We start from the raw sequence: 18,203 nt of genomic DNA on the forward strand, positions 1-18,203 counted from the left end.
GATTTTTAGTAGCTCACTAAAGTTGCTTTCTTTATACCAACCAAGAGAAAAATCAATGTGGGGGAACTGTTTAGAAAAAAAATAGTGTATAATCTGCTTCTAAATTTAGGGGCAAAGCCTTCTTATAGAGGTCCTCATATGCAGACTAACTAGGGTAAGGCCACAGGTTCAATCCACTGCATGGTCAAAATCCCATTTTTAAGTGATAAGATCTACCGCAGGCCCCATTTCCTACTATTGGTCTCAAGGGGAACCAGGTCAGAGAATGTAAATAGTTCAGCATCACTATTAGAAAAATGAATCAAAGTACAAGTTCTACTAATGAAAGACTAATAGCATCACCTTGATGATAATGTTAATCATGATAATGATAAAAACTACGATGTTAATTACTTTCTCAGAAGTCATTCTTTGCCACTCTCTATAACATAGCCTCTTCCTGTCACTCTCATCTCACTATATTTTTTCATAGCATGTACCCATTTATAATTAGCAGGAATTAGGAAGACAGATAATTAATAGAGGTGTCAATTCTTATTGACTGCCCGGCCCACTAGAATGCAAGCTCTGTGAAAGGTAGGCACTTAAATCTGTTTTCTGCTGTATGTATTTCTCGACCTAGGAAGTGTTCCAACTGGGCTTTGTAAAGTAGGTGCTCATTAAATACCTATTGAATGTCTATATGACAGTTACTAACATTCATACAGTGTATGCTATTACAAAGCATTTTCATTCCTTTATTTGAGAAATAATATGTATTGACACTGTGACCGAGATCTGAGCCTGCCCCTTACATGCACACCTTACAGGCCAGCAAGAGTGGCAAGCAATGGAAAATGTAATTATAACCAAGTGTGAGTATTCCATACAAAATGTTGAGAGTCAGCTGGAAGAGCACAGCAGAGGCCCCTAACAGTGGCAGGAAGGTAGATATAACTGTTCTTTCTATTTCATCAGTGAGAAAACAGCAGACCAGAGAACTTAACAGATTTGTGCCAAGTCATGTAGTTGAAAAGTGAAAATAAGATTCTTGTAAATATATGCTGACCCCTTAGATATGAAGATTAGCAGAGGTTACTAATTTGAAGTGCATCCATAACTGAAGTAGGAGCCCTATCTTCACTCTCCTCATATTGTCCACCTCTGCTGGTGGGAGGGTGTCTGTGCATGGCTCTATATCTGACTGGGATGCACTCCACAACTCCTCGAATCAAAATGCGCTGAGATGTCTACACAGTGAGATGACCTGCTATTAGCAGTTCGCCAGCATTGCACAGTCACATGTCCTCAAGCGGAGGCATGGGGAGGATGAGAGGGGTGGGGAGCGGGTGGAGAAGAGAAAGTCACCCGATTTTCTCCCAAGTTACACAAGAGAATTGGGGTTGGGAAATCAGAGGCATTTTATCACCCTGACATGACTAAAAGACAATTTCAGAAGCAGTCAAACACAGAACAAATTGCTGAGTTCACCAGTAAAGATGGTATTGTTTTATGCAACATCAATAACTGCACTTATTTTTTCAGAAAATATTTACTAAATGTCAACAATGTGCCAGACATTAAGCTAGTCCTCATTTGGAGACTGGGGGTCTGGTGGGGATCTGGAATCTAGAGGTCAGAGGCCAGATATGCTGCTAAACAACTTACAATGCACAAAACAGCCCCACAACACAGAATTTTCTGGTTCAAAGTGTCAGTAGTGCCAAGTTTGGGAAATCCTGGTGTAGACTCAAATACCAAAAGAAAGAATCCCTGCCCTCAAGGACTCACGGCATGCAAATAATGACATCCCAACATGATCAGCCCCATAGTTGACAATATCTAAGATGCAGCAGGAGCGCAAGGAATGCAGTACCTGAGTCCCCACTCCTGAGAGTCACGGAGGAAAGCATCGTTCTCTACCCTTACTCTCTGATAATTAACATCATTTCTATGTCATAATTAATCTGGATTTTTAATGCTGGTGCCAGATATCACATCAAAGACTTAAGGAGTTTACTGCCAATGATTTTTAACTTATTCTTTTCCTTCCTATCTGCAGAAAAACCAAAACAACCCACATGGCATTTTCAGTGTAGAGACTGTCAGAAGCATTTTTATGTCAACATTTAAAGAACAGACCAAACTGATGTTTCAAATAACAGATTACATTGTAGTTTGTACATGAATTTGGAACAAAGGACTTTAGTTAAAAAATGAAAGCATGAAAGGAGACCACTTTAAGGTCATTTAATCTCCACTGGTTAACAATAGGTAAAATTGATGAACTATCACTATCTCCTTCATAAACAATGATATTTTTATTATGAATCTCCTCGTTTATGTAAAACAAAATGTTCTATGAGCTGTGATGTCCATGCAAATAGAAGGGTTTTTATTAGTCTCTTATAAAAAATCAGAGTTCTATCTTATAACATTAGAAACACACACACACACACACACACACACTCATCAGAGAAATAAACGACATCAAACAAAAAAACATAGTCAATAGTCTGAAAAAACTTACTTCCATCTGGTTAACTAAAGAAATACACCAAGCACTTTGTGTTGTTTATTAAGCAGGTCATAAGTTCAGTTTCATTAACAGCTAATGAAACATTTTACAAAACGACATCTGAAAACATAATGTACCCTTTGGGCTGAATGATTTTGTTTATAGTATCCCCTTAGCTAATTTCCTTCTCAATTTTTAAACTTTTCTTCACAAAAGGGCTTCTTAAAATAATTTGTTTCTACATGTTTGACTCGCTGTCTGCCAAAGGACATTAAGATGCACTTCTACCCACTCCTCTGTTACTACATCATTTAACAAGGCTTAACTCCAGAGAAATAGAAGGTTTGGAAATAGATAAAGTGCAGATCAAAATTTTGGTCACATTGTATTTTCTTGATCCAGTCCAAAGTAGGATACAGTCTTTTTCTGATAATACAAGGGTTATTCATGCCTTTGCTAATAGAATGGATTAGATAGGAAACCATTAAATCTTATTGCCTTAACCTCATATAAAATTTATCTGGATATATGGATCCTCCAAGTAATTGTTGCTGAAACCAAGTCAACTAATATCAATCATGCTCAGAAAAGTAGTCCACATATCATTTAATATTCTAGAATGAATATTTGTTTCACAGATATTAAGAGAATTAATGATAACATCCATTGACCTGGAAGGAAAGTGGTTTTTAGGTGGTTCACAGTCAAATAAAAAGATTTTTGGCCTAATCATTTGGAGTTCTTCATCCAAGGTTTTCACTGGCAATATGATTCCTATAGAAACATCACTGTTGGTATTTGCCTTAATTTCTGCTTTGTTATGTGACCACTAACATGGTACAAGAGTGTACCATGACTGTATTTGTTATCTCACAATGCTGTACTTTTGCCACAATTAATGGCCCAAGTGTTGAATGTAAGGTCTGACCAGGTCATAAATTTCATTTATCTTTCACTGATGTATACTTTACAAGCTATCTTCCATGAACTTGAACTTTCTTTGTGAGCTATTTATTCCCTGATATGGAACTATATTAGACTAGGCAACACTGATGTTTTCCAGAAAGCACCTGCCTCCATTTCTCCATTAGGCAGTCATCTATTGGATGGTAATGTGATCCAAATCCACAGGAAACTTTTAATTTCTGAAATGCTTCACAGTATAATTTAAACATCCCTGTAATAACTGGCATGCATGTTAGTCATCTATATTTTCTCAGATGTAATTTAAACTGCCCACAAAGTCTCCCCGTAATGTGACAAATGTCTGATTTAACTACTGCCTGTTTTCACCACGTGAATATTTACCCTCTTGGACTGAGACAGCCTGCACATTTACAGTCAGGAGTGAATGTCTGTCTGCATGCCAATTTTCACTATCCGTCATATGAATAATGTGACATAGAAAAATTTTAAAGTTACCCTAATAGATTTAAATGTAATACCTTTGAAACTAACAGGACACTAACATTAATCTGCTTGTCATCTACACAGCTAGGAAGAAAGTGTTTTGTACAATTGTGATTTGAGTAAAATTTACATTTTTTTATATGGAAAATTTTCTTTAAATTGTTTATATTCCAGCCTTTGAAATCACTGTTTTCATAAAGCCCATGAGTGCTGGTTCAAAAATATTCAAATCCATAAGATAAAAGAATATGTTGTAACTATGTAGCTATAGGGAACACTGAAAACTAAGTGATGCAGATTGCGAAATGTAAAATGGTCAACAAACATGAAATGAGACATGTACACTATTCAATTAATTCATATTTGTTTAATCAGTATTAAGCAGCATTGAGATAAACATTTAATTACTAAGTTACCCCCTCTTATTTCTGAAAGGATTTGGGAGACTCGGCTGTTTTCTCTTCAGCGCTGATGCTGGAGGATGGGTGCAGAGCAGAGCAGGGACTCGCTATTCACACAAGCAGTGCGAGGGTCACAGGGGGCGATCTTCACCTGCTTCACACAGATCAGGCCCCGTCACAATCAAGTGTGCCTGCTTCTCACACCCCTCCCACACTTAGTCCTTAAAATGACTCAGATGGGAATTCCGTTTGCACATTTTTTGAGGTAGTTCTTGCTACTTTAATATTTAAAAGTATGAAACTGGCTCTCCATTTAATATCATTAGGTCCGGTCTTCTTAATAATTTTTAAAAGATGGAAAATTATGATTTATCGCAAATGTGTACATATCACACACATAAATATATGCACACACACATAAAATCTCAAATGAGTTCTCTCTACACTCTGATAACACCCAAAGCTATGTAATTTGGTCAATACTTTATTAGATTCAATTATAAGGTAGAGACAAAAATGAAATCTTTAGAAGGTGAAACTTAAGTTAATAATATAATGTGACTGTGCTATTTAAAATATATACAAAAGAATCTAGAAAAATAGCTTTTCTTCCTCTTCTCTGTATTAAAAAAAAAAAAAAGCCTAGCTTGTGGGCTCTTTTTTCTCTACAATAGAAGACAAATTAATTGGCTAACTTTAAATTCATGAAACTTGGCAACTGAAGAAGTAATTATGACACGGAGTAGACAACAACATCAGAATACAATTACTTCTCTTAAGATATCTTAGTTTCTTCCTACAGTAAGGCCAACACATGCTTTCTTGTCTCCAAGCATTCTAACATCTCACAGCTGAACTGATGTGAAAAGTCACAAAGTGCCAGGCCACCATAGTAAAGGATGGGCAGTTTCCCTGATGGCAAAGCAGAGCTATTGCCCTAGGGAAAGAAGATAGCAGATGACATTTTTTGCATCATACACTCCATCCCTTTTCCTTAGGGGATTCAAACATCAAACAACAGACATGATTTGGCAGGCTTCAGATTCTTTCACCTCCACCAACTGACTGGCTCATAAACATTCGTTGGCTCAAGAGAAAAGTTATTGGCAAAATAAATTGGTTGAGTACTGAAATAACATTTTCTTTTAAAAGTGTGAAAACAGGTCACCACGAGGGTGACAGGGGTTTTCCTGATTTCGCTCCTCTTCACAGTAAGAACAATGAACAACTTCTCAAGGATGAGACACCACTGACAGCGTCACCCAGGGTGAGGCTGAAGTACCCCATTGCACTGCAGAGACCAAGAAAGACTGCATTCCAAGGGTAAGAGAAGCCAGGGCCTACAGGTTGACTGCACTGCCCCTCCCCAGACTAAAGCAGCACCACAAGGAGAGGTTTCCCTGAGTCTCTGGTTCCTCCAGTGGGAAAAGAGAACTCAGGAGGAACAACGAGCCCCCCCCCCCAGATTTGTGGGTAGTTCTGTAGGAGCCCTTACTCTGATCTTACATCAATGGGATTAAAGGAATGCACTGGGGGCTCAACCACTTGAAATCGACTACAATGGAGAAGTGAGGAGGGGCTGCAATAACCAGCACACAGAACTTGGCAGATCAAGTTCATACCTGCAGTGTCCAAGAAGTAATCCCAACCAGTAGCTTTGCTCATCTGCAGAACCAAGCTGGGGGCACACTCTGACAAGGGAACTCAGTGGGGTGCAGATCTGCCTGACTTGGATCCTCAAAGGAGGAGTTTTGCTGACCCTAATGCCAAGTTTGTCCACACTCAGGCAAGGGAGATGTGGCATAGCACCACCCTCTGTGGAGAGTATCTTTTGGCTCCATCTGACAAGAAGGACTGGCAACAACTCCTGGAAGTTCTGTGGGCCAGCAGCACTTGATAATTTGCAGAGGAAACTGGGTGGCCCTGTTCAGTTGGGGAACTTGGGGTACAGGTCAGCTTGAGTTAAGACAACAAAGAGATGTACTTGGTTTTGGGGCTGCTTTTTCACTTATGCCTCAGCAGGAAATCTAATTCATCATCAAAACATAGCCCTGCTCATTGCTGAATACAGCCTCATGATTCCCAACGAGGAAACTGAACCAGAGCATTCAGGAATGTGCACAGCCCATTAAACAGCCCTACATACAGTGGCATTTGAACTGAGAACACCATGGCTTCCATTATCTGCAGAGCAGCAGTGCTGGCCTTGCCTAACCAGAGAATTCAGTGCACACTCTTGCTTAATTAGGGTCCCCCAACATTGAGCTGTACAGTCCATGGGTCCAATCCTGATGTCCTACCAAGGAAGAGAAGCCAATTCATAGCCCCATCCACAACTGAATATAATATCCAGTTCCAACCATTTAGTAAGCCTGACCAGAGAATCCAGGCATCCTTGGAGGCCAGCCTATAGCCTTACTTTAGTAGGAAACCAAGTCAGCAGTCCTATCCAACTGTTTTCCACCAGTGGCGTACCACCCCCAATCCCTATCTTCACAGCTCAAACAGTTGCTTTGCCTCAAAATTGACCATAATAGCAGGCCCACCTGCCCAAGAACATTACCAGCAGAAACACTCAGAACCCAAGTTTGTCAAAACAAGTCTTAGCAAATTTAAGAAGATTAAAATCAAACCAAATATCCTCTGACCACAATGGTATGAAACTAGAAATCAAAGAAAACTAGAAAATTCACAAACACATAGGAATTTTTAAAAACTCTCTGAACAACCAATGAATCCAAGAAAAAATTTAAGAGGATAGAAGAAAATTTGTTGAGACAGACAAAAATGGAAAGAGTAACAGTACTTGTGAGATGCAACCAAAGCAGTTCTAAGAGAGAAGTTCATAGCAATTAACACATATTCAGAAGCAAGAAAGATTCCAAATAAACAACCTAACTCTACACCTTAAGGAATTAAAAGAGAACAAGGTTAGCAGAAGAGAGAAAAATAATAATAATTAGAGCAGAAAATTTAAAAAATAGAGAACATAAAAACAATAAAAATGATTAATTAAACTAAAAGTTGGTTCTTTGAAATTATAAACAAACTTGACAAACCTTTAGCTAGACTAACCAAGGAAAACAGGGAAAATAATCAACAAAATTATAAACATAAATGGGGTAAGTACAATGAATACCACAGAAATTCAAAGGAGCTTAAGAGGCTACTATGTACAACTATATGCCAACAAACTGAACCCAGGAAAAAATAAAAAAAATTCCTAGAAACAAATCACTTATCAAGACTGAAACAGGAAGAAAAAGAAAATCTAAATATATCAATTATAGTAAATACACTGATTCAGTAATCTAAACTCCCCAACAAAGAAAAACTCAGAATGAGATGGCCTCACTGGTGAATTTGATCAAACATTTAAATAAGAATTAACACCAATCCTTCTCAAAGTCTTCCAAAAACTGAAGAGGAGGGAACACCCCCAAACTCATTTTATGAAGTCAGTATTATCCTAATACCAAAAACCAGGAAAGGTTGCTACTAGAAAAGAAAACTAGAGGCCAATATCTCTGAAAAATATAGATATAAAAATTCTCAGTAAAATACTAGCAAACCAAATTCAGTAGCACATTAAAAAGGTCATCTGCTGTGATCAAGTGGAATTTATCCCTGAAATGCAAGGATGGTTCAACATGATAGAGAATATTAATATAATGAAAGGAAAGAATAATATAAACATCTCAATTGATAGAGAAAAATCATTTGACAAAATTCAACATTCATCCATGATAAAAAACTCCTAACAAATTACACATAGAAGGAACATATCTCAGCATGAAGGGTGGCCACTTTTCCCATTCCTAGTCAACACAGTACCAGAAGTCCTAGCTAGAGCATTCAGACAAGTAAAAGAAATCATAGGTATCAGAATTGGAAAGAAAGAAGTAAAATTGTCTCTATTTGTAGACTGTATGATTGTATATAGGGAAAATCCTAAAGATTCAACCAAAAAACTGTTAGATTTAATCAATAAATTTGGTAAAATTGCAGGATATAAAATTAACATAAAAAATCAGCAGCATTTTTTATACGCTAACAACAAATTTTCTGCAAAAGAAATTGATCCCATTTATATTGCATCTAAAACACACAAAAATACTTAAATTTAACTAAGGAGGTGAATGATCACTATTCTAAAAATTATGACATTGAATCTGTTGGTTCATTGAAATCCCTATCAAGAATCCAATGGCAATTTTTACAGGGGGAAAAAAATCACTCCTAAAATATATATGGAACCACAAAAGACCCTGAATAGTCAAAGAAATCCTTAGAAAAAAGAACAAAACAGGAAGCACCACACTTCAATTTCAAGCTAAAAAGGTATAGTCATCAAAAGAGCATGGTACTGCCACAAAAATAGACAAATAGAGGAATGAAATAGAATTGCAAGCCCAGAAAGAAACCCAAGTATATGCAGTTAACTAACATTTGACAAGGGAACCAAGAATAACTTAATGGAGAAAAGACAGTCTTTTCAATAAATGACCCTAGGATAATTGCATATTCACAAACAAAAGTGAAACTGGAACCATATCTTATACCACTCAAAAATATTAACTCAAAATGGATTAAAGAATTAAATGTAAGAACTGAAACCATGAAAATTCTAGAATAAAACATAGTAATATAGCTCATTGGCATGTGTCTTAACAATGATTTTTTTAAAAAATATAACACATAAAGCACAAGCAACGAAATTAAAAATAAACAAGTAGGACTACATCAAACTAAAAAGATTTTGCACAGCAAAGGAAACCAGCAACAAAATGGAAACCTATAAAACTGTCAAAAATATTTGCAAACCATATATCTGATAAGGGGTTAATATTCAAAATATATGAAGAACTCATACAACTCAATAGCAAAAATAAAAATAACAACAAATAAGCCCAATTTTGAAAATGAGTAAAGGATCTGAATAGACATATCTCCAAAGAAGATACACAAAAGGCCAACATGAAAAGATGCTCGGCATCACTAGTTATTAGAGAAATGCAAATTAAGGCCACAATGAGAAATCTCCTCGTGCCTTTTATAATGGCCATCATCAAATATGTAATTTTCCCTGAGAAGTGAAGTAAAGTATCCTGTTCTTTTGTATTTTACTGACTTTTTTTCAATCCATGATGGGGGCACATTGATAGATTATAATAACGTTCACCAAGCCCTAAATAAGTAATTGTTTTCTTAAGAAAAATAATGTGATTTTTAGAATAAAAGAGCTATAGTGTGTCTTCCAGAATAATGAGTGTTTTGAGTGTGTGTGTGTGTAAATGTGCATGTTTCTAATTTTACACAAAGCCATCTCTGAATTCTCATAATAATGACATTTTTTCTTTTGAATGATGACAAAAATAATTTCCTACAAAATTATCAATTAATGTTGGCTTTTCAGAAACTTTTTATCTTTGCACAATCAAGACTAATGCAGAGTTGTAACGGCAACTGAGCGCACAGTTACTTTCAGGAGGCAGACTGAGGTGGGGGGGAAGGGCATTGCTTTGGCATCAGTGGAAGAGAATGGACAGGTTATAGCTTTGCGACTAGAACTCATTGTATCTCTACGATACTTTCCGTAACAAGAAGCAATATGGGGCCTTGCAGATCCCTGAGCTCGCACGTGCCGACGGCGCTCCTGGGGGGCTCCTGCCCCAGGTTTTGGAAGCTTGAACCCTTACTCTTCCTGACTCCCTCTCTTTGGGAATAGCTCAGCTGCTGTAAGAGCAGGTCACAGTTTAGCTGCACAGTGGAGCCAGGGGAGGGGAACACGCAGAAAACTCCAGAGCGAGAATGAACATGGATGGAGGAGCGCAGTGTGGGAGAATACGAAACTGATCCAAGGGCACCATGAGGCACACCGGCACGGGAAACCCAGCTTCACCATGGCGACGGATCCCTCTGGTGACCCATGAAGAATTCAGGCAGGTGTAGAATGGCCTTCAAAACCAGAGCACAGGACGGGGAAATGTTCCAAGAACCTCCCTCTGCTGAGATCCTCCCATCTGAGGACTGGAGAGAGAAAGGCTATGTAACTCCTGTGAAGGACCAGGGTCAGTGTGGTTCTTGTTGGGCTTTTAGTGCAGCTGGTGCCCTTGAAGGATAGATGTTCCAGAAAACTGGCAAACTTGTTTCAGGGAGTCAGCAGAACCTGGTGGACTGCTTTCAGGCTCAAGGCAGTGAGGGCTGCAATGGTGGCCTAATGGATAATGCCTTCCAGTGTGCTGAGGAGAACAAAGGCCTGGACTCAGAGGAATCCTACATACATCATGCAAGAGATGAATCCTGCAAAAACAAACCTGAGTTTTCTGCTGCCAATGGCACTGGCTTCGTGGACATCATAAGCAGGAGATGACCTTAGGAAAGCAGTGGCAAGTGTGGGCCCATCTCTGCTGCTATAAATGTGAGCTTCAGGTCTTTCCAGTTTTATAAAAAAGGCATTTATTATGAACCAGAATGCAGCAGCGGAGACCGTGGCTATGGCTTTGAAGGAGCAGGGTTGAAAAAAAATAAGTATTGGATTGTTAAGAAAAGCTGAGGTACAACTTGGGGCACAAGTGGCTACATAAAAATGGCCAAAGACTGGAACAATCACTTTGGAATCACCACCAGGCCAGCTATCCTACTGTGTGAGATTATGGCAATTAGGAGAGATGTGATTAAGAACAGAATATCCAGAGGAGAAATTTTACCTTATAACTGACCAGACCTTATTGTGTAGGATAAAACACTTGAATCAACTGAAGATCTAAGTTATGATTTGAATTGTGTGACATTTTACAGTGGCAAAATATTACTACTTCTTTAATTATTTGTGCAAAGAGTTTTATATGATTGACTTGTGTAATAACTTCTAATTTTGATGTTTTAAAAGGATGTCTGCACCCCTATGTTCATTGCAGCATTATTTACAATAGCTAAGATTGGGGAGCAGCCCAAGTGTCCATCAGTAGATGAGTGGATAAAAAGTTGTGGTACATTTACACAATGAAATACTATGCAGCTATTAAAAGGAAAAAAAAATTGAGACAGCATGGATGGACCTGGAGAACATTATGCTAAGTGAAATAAACCAGTCAGAAAAAGACAAGTGCTATATGATTTCAGTTATATGTGGAATTTAATGAACAAACTGAACTACCAAGTAAAACAGAGACAGACTCATAGATAGAGAGCAGGCCGAGAGCCCTGGGGAGGGGGGTATTGGAGGAGGGGTGGAAGATTAAGCAAAAAATAAAAAAGAGAGAAAGAACTCATGGACTTAGACAACAGCGTGGTGACTGCAGGGCTGGAGGGGGATGGGTGGAGGTGGAAGAGGGCATAGAAGGGATAAATGGCGATGGGGAAAAACAAAATAAAATAAAATTTAAAATAAAATAAAACTTAATTTCAAAGTAAAAAAAGTAATATAGCCTAGAAATTAAAGTGCTGTAAGGTCAGATAAATGTCAGATTAAAAATCTTAGTTGTACCACATGCATTGTTTAACTATGGACATGTCACTGCACTGCTTTGCAACTCTCCCCTGTGTATTAGGTGGAACTGGTGATGTCAAGTTCAGAATTAGCTGTGATGACTGATGAGCTGATGAACACAAAGGCAGCCCTAACACAGAGTGGGTACATGGTGAATAGGTAAATAGGTGCGTACAAGAATGTTTCCAGGTGAAGGTCATCTGAAGAGGGCAGTTTAAAGAAATTCATGTGAAAGTGAGAGCCTTTTCAGTTCTACAGAGAAAGGGACACTTTCATTTAATGATTTTGTATTTCAGTGGCTGTCATGAGAAGCCTTATATTTCTGCTTTATATCTAATAGAAGATCATTGGTCGTTGACTTCAAGAATTTGAACAACTTTTCTCTTATTATACCCCTATTATCTTTTTAGTACACTCTTTAATTTCTTTTAAAGACAAGAAAACACAGTAAGCTGCTTCCCCTCTCCCCTCTAAGCACTTAATCAGGCCATTTCTCATTCCTGGAATGTCCTCCCCACTTTCTTTAGCAAAACCTTCAACCTCCCTCAGTCAAGATTTTTCTAAAGGAGCATGACTCCAAGACAATCAAATTATATCTCTGAGTTCTGTATGCTAAGCATTTATAAAAAGCAGCATATGGTCGCTTCCATTCCATCAACATAGAAAAACTGCATCTAGTTCAATTCTTCCCATTAGGCAGATCACCATATAGTTGTTAAGTGACTTACAAATCAGTAAGTGAAGATATTTCCTAGTGAAAAATGTTAAAGATTTGACAAGTTTATGAGGTAACTACAGTCAATTAGATAAAAGAGTGAGTTAGTACATGGAGGGTTAACTTACTCAGACACTGTGAATAAAGGTCAATGACTTCAACAAGAATTGACACCCCTGCTATTGGTTTGTGTTTCCCATCCACTAAAAAAAGAGCCATTACCTACCTACCTTTTATCTTCTAACTGAAATCTAGATAATATAATAAGAAAAAAAAACTGAGCACAAAATGGAAAGTTAATATAATGCAGAGAAATGTAATTTTTAAAGAAGTGGGAATTGTGGGAGAAAGTATTAAGGCAAAAGAGAGGGGAATAAAGAAGAAATAGGAACAATGATACGGAGTCCAATATATATAAACTAAGGCAGGAAACAGAAAATAAAAAATGCTAGAGAGAGATGGACAATGCTATTTCACAATATTTAGTGAGCCCTGTTAAGAATTCAATTTGTGTTAGATATTATGGAAAATGATGAAAGACAAAGAGTAAAAGTCAAAAGGTATGGTCCCTGTTTTTCAAGAACTTCAAAAATAATGAAGAGGAGGGAGGGACGGGCACCTACATGAAGAAATTGTTAAAAAACAAACCATAAGACCAAAGAGGAAATACATGTGCTGAGATACAGCAGGGGAAAGGAAAGGGCATGGACTTGGGAGTCTCGTAGGTCCTGTTCTGACACCGAAGGGTCTCATAATCTTGCACAGCTCAGGTGACCCACTCTGAAGCTCAGTTTCCTCATCTGTAACATGAGGAGATTTCACTACATGATCTCAAAGATACTGAGAGTGCTCTATGATTCTAGTTCACTGAGGAGGCATAGCTCATAATCTTAATGTAAAACTTCTTGGGAGAAAATAATTTTGAGGAGAACCTAAAAGGGGGTGAGTGGATATTGACAAAGTGTTAAAGAGGAAATCTCAGACAAAACAAAAGCCATGGACAAAACTCCAAAGCTAGAAATGAGTCATAAGTGTGAGGCAAAACTCATACCTGCTGGGTTGAAATGTGGATTTAGAGAGAAATAACAATAATGAGATGAAAAAGGAGGTGGGGACTTGGAAATAAGCTTCTCAATTGAAGACAGGGCAGCAGCAAAATATATATAGGAATAAAATAATCAAGACAGCATCTGAGAAATGAGCAAAATTATTTTTAAAAGGAGAAAGTTTGACAAAGGGGAACAAAGAAATTGAAATGCAATTAAAAAGTCAGAAATGTAGGAAAAATAGCTCTCGGGTTGATACATAGGAGAGAAAAGTCAGTGGGAGTGAAAAAATGGATGAGTAAGGAGTTTAGAAAAAGTAGATTAAGGTTAGAACATAGATAAATGGTCAGAGATTTGAGCAGGAGCCCTGGGCACCGCGTCAGGTGGGCGTTCCGGGGCCTGAAAGGAGCCAAGAGGGTCTGGCCGCTGCTACTGCTTTCGCTGCCAACGCAGAGCATCTCTAAGCAGGACGAGTGTAGGACAGGACGTGAAGTTGTTGGAGGATTCTGATGAAATATTTCTTCCTCCTGAAGTCAAACCCAAGGACCTGGTCTAAAACTGAACTCCCAGCAGTACTGAATGCAGTGCAGTCCTAACAATAATTATGATCTTGGCTAATATTTAAGATCCCTCCCTGCACCAGGAGCTGCGCTGCCTCACTTAGTGATCCCTACAGAAGGGTAGAGTAAGACGTATGTCGCCAGAAAGCAGGATTCTGTCCCGTGGACCCTGCCCTCATTTACTTATGAGGGTCAGCCATCCTCACAAGGAAAAAGATTAAGAAATCAGGCGCTGAGGGCAAAGGAGTATTCTTCCTGAGCTGTCACCACCCACGGGAAGCACCTGTAGAAGTATCATTATCACCTCAAGCAGGAGAGTCCAGATGAATCCACAGCATTAAAAAGGAATCAGGGAAATAAATGCCAAACAGGAAAGGACCCCAGTGCACAGAACTTAAAGGAGGCAAGATAACAGAACACATGCTCTTAAAACCTCCAGCCTCTCATTTTTATTCCATAATGTAAACATAATATTACTACCCGGAGGGCAGATGAGGAACAGCTGAGGAGTTTGTTTTCATGAGGAGTAAAAGAAGGAAACATCATTCATATTCATAATTAACTAGGTCGTTTCAAAATGCAATGGCTGGTTGTTGAGGATCCCTTCTTGTAAAAAAATAAAAAATAAATAAAACATCTGCAAAAGTATGCCTGGTAGTTCTCTAATTAATGATCAAATATGCATTTACTTCAGCATAATTTCACATTTTCGTGTAAAGTCTTATTTGATTGTAATTAGCAGAGACTACAGAACTTAATTAGGACTAATCATTCCTTAATGCAATCAGAATCCCAGAAGAACAATATAAACAGGTTTTTATTGGTATTAGTGATGCAAACTTGTAAAAAATAGAGCCAATTAACCTGTAACAATGCTTCCAAAATATAAAATACAAATAAATGATGGGTGCATTACCAAACAGTTTCATGAGTACACGAGGAACATAATAATAGAGTTAATAATCAGACCCCACAGGATCAGTTTTCCTTCCTCGGTGCTAAAGATAGCAGTCACAGTCATGACGCATGGTCAAATATGCTACCCCTTAATGGCATTAAGCATTAAGAGACTTTCAAGACATTCTGGGTTCGATGATGTCAACACAGCTCCCCAGTTAAATTCTGAGACACAGGAAAATCTATAATTTCTAGGTCACATAACAAAATTCTGTTTTAGTCACTTTTACTTTTGAAAAGTTAAGCTTAGGGGAGAGAAGGGGGGTGGGCTTAGTAAACATGTCTGCTTTGCAAGTTTCAGGGCGTAAAGGCAACTGTTTTTCTCTTGTCCATGACATCCTAACTTTGTATGTTTGCTCCTTCAGCCTCATGAAATGGTTTTAACTCCCCTGGAGAGAAACTGGTAGCCAGTATCTGCAGTTCGACATTCCCGTTACAACTTAGGAAAAGACAGTAAATGTAATTTGTCTTCACATAGGACTCTCTAATAAAATTTCTCCATTGAATTGGAATCTACCCTAAAATATCTGGACTATTTCACACACTTCAACTTGGAACTCCAACTGTTCTCTATTCACTTCCAAAAAGTGCCAAACTGAACATATTAGCACAGGATACATTCTCTTGACTAAGCCCTAAAGCAAACGGTAAAAGCACAAATTGGCACACAACCTCTACTTCACCAAAATTACCTCCCAGCTGGAATTTAGTGAGGCATTAACGGGGAGGCGCATTAGTTGAAATATGTAGTCTAAACAGTATGCTCAGGTTTCTAAAATACTATGAGTTTCTTTCCACAATGTTGCAGCTTCATAGCAGTTTGCTGGTGAGACAGATGCCCAAATCCTATGCTAGGAGGGTAGGGGAACGGACTTCTAGTTTTGGTGAAGTAACTAATCCCTTACCTGCTGCCACAGTTTTCCAGAATTTCTAGGATGAGTTCAGCCAAGTCCACATGGTTGCACAAACAGGATAAATCAAAACCACCGCCGTGCTTGAACAAATAGCAAGAATTCTGACTCCAATCAGCCATTCTCCACTTTTACCCAGAACCTTCCTAGTTTCGTTTTTTTTTTCAGTCAACACATAAATTCATCATGCTCAGCTTTTCACTAAATATGACTTCACAGAGCTGATTAAAAGGATTCACTGGGAATCTCTAAAAGACTTGTTTACTGGGGATAGCTGTATGGTTTTAATGTTAGTCACTGAGTTACCTCCTTGGTGCCCGGAAGAGCAGGGCGAGATCACAAGGCACGGTTGCTGTCTCCATGCAACTTCCCGAGTCTCCCGAGGAAACACGAAGCTCTCATGTAACTACTGGTAACTCCTGAGGTCAAAGACAATTAGTCCCTAACTAAGGAACACACGAAATAGATATTGAAAAGGTCACAGACAGAGTGTTTGGCTAAGACCAACAAAGAGACGAATCTTGAACAGGATCTTCACCCACGCTTAAGATTTGATGAAAAGGAAAGCAGAAGAGAGAGAAAGAGAGAGATTGTTATTTCAATGAGTGTAAAATAGCCGATGACAAGAAAAAAGAATGTCACTAATCACTCCTTTTACCCATCAGCAAGTGTGGTTTTTAAGCTTCTCAAAGCCATTCCTTATTTTTCTGCTCTTGGAAACAGCTTTATACTCAGAACTTGAGAATCTGACACCCGAACTTTGTATTCTCCTGAAAGGGGTCATCAACAGCAGTATTCTTGAGGGATCTATGTACTAAAAGAAAGCAGGTTTGTACATCGATGCCAGGAAGCCGGCAAATACCCTCTCCCTCTCAAAAGGGGGCCGGGGGCTGTCACGCAACACTCCACATAACTCGACACTGTAAAGCTCTGTGCTCCAAGTCTCATTCCTCGGCGGACTTTACAAAGCTGCCTCTGCCATCAGGAGCGCCCCCCACAGCATGGGCACTGGAAGAGCAGCACCCTTCCTCGGACGTCTCACTGTGCGTCGCGGGTTAAAATGTATACGTTACAATCAAATATATAGGAAAACATATTCCTATCCCATGAAAGCAAGGGGGGAAAACAACTTCAATTTGCTCAGAAGGGTGTCATCTTTTCTTTTTCTGATCTTGTTTTTATTCTTTTCTGAGATGATCGGTGAGGTGTGGCTACAAGAGGAAACAAGAGGAGGGGCTCAGGAAAAACCGAGAGAGAGTCACTTACGCAGAAAGGGGGCCACACCGGAGAGCGCCAAGGGAGTGGGCTCAACCAAGCAGATGGAAAGAGACCAAGGACTCGGGGGTGCTTCTATTGGGGATCGGGGTGGGGTAAAATAGAAAAAGTGCAAAGGGATTCCATCCATGCACTTGAATGTCCCTAGGTTACGGTTAGGGGAGGGTAGGAGAGAGAACTTGTGGCAGGGGCCCGCCTTGTCCCTCCCACAGGTGCACCCGGTCACCTGGGCAGGGAGCTCACAGCCTGTTTATGAGGATGTTGAGGCAGGACGAAAGTATGAACTTTTAAAGGTTACAATACAGGTCTTTTAGTCTCTGATCATGAGATTACTTTAGAAAGTAAACTCTGTCTTTTAAGGATAAATTATAGGCTTTCACGGTTTCTAATGCTTCCCCTTCCCAAAATGACAACTTAAGAGCAGCAGGAAGCTTAAGTGATGCCAGGGCAATTAGGTGGGCCCCTTGAATTTTACGTGGGTCATTGATCGGTGTATCCGGAAGGTCTGGTTTATCCTGAGCGCCTTGTGAAGCTGTCTGTTAAGGTGTGACTGGCAAATTCCTGGTTTTTTTCCAAGTTCATGCAGGTCAGTTCTCTGCCCCACCTCCCCCCTCGCTAGTGCCGCAGCTTAAGCTCTGTGCCCTATAAACTACGTGGTACTGGGATTTGAACTCAGCGTCCGTCCAGAAGCCCATCAATCCAGCAGGGAATATCTGAATCACCTCCAGGACATAAGCAACCTGGCTAGGCAAGGAGCCATTGACCCGGGCCCTCCCTGTGACAAGCATTTTTTATTTTGCTGTGACTGAAGGAAACTAGGACCTAGGCGTGAGATCACTGTCCTCTGTCTGCTCTGAGACTTGACGACTCAATCACCGTCTCCTCAACCTTCCGGTGGTGCCTATGTACCCACTTTGCCTTTTCCAAAGCGGCTGGAGG

The 18,203-nt window shown here is 39.2% G+C and overlaps 1 protein-coding gene and 1 pseudogene across 2 annotated transcripts in view; one reads left to right on the forward strand and one right to left on the reverse strand.

The window, feature by feature from the left end:
* Positions 1 to 18,203, reverse strand: part of THSD7B (thrombospondin type 1 domain containing 7B) — a gene marked incomplete at its 5' end in the record, with an annotated part of 630,914 nt that overhangs the window by 531,093 nt on the left and 81,618 nt on the right. The gene's annotated exons all lie outside the window — the stretch shown is intronic.
* Positions 10,262 to 10,959, forward strand: LOC308559755 (procathepsin L pseudogene; annotated as a pseudogene). The gene has a single exon. The product of its transcript is annotated as a procathepsin L pseudogene (transcript).

Source organism: Miniopterus schreibersii (assembly GCF_964146895.1).
Source record: "Miniopterus schreibersii genome assembly, chromosome: 7".
NCBI classification, from domain to species: domain Eukaryota; kingdom Metazoa; phylum Chordata; class Mammalia; order Chiroptera; family Miniopteridae; genus Miniopterus; species Miniopterus schreibersii.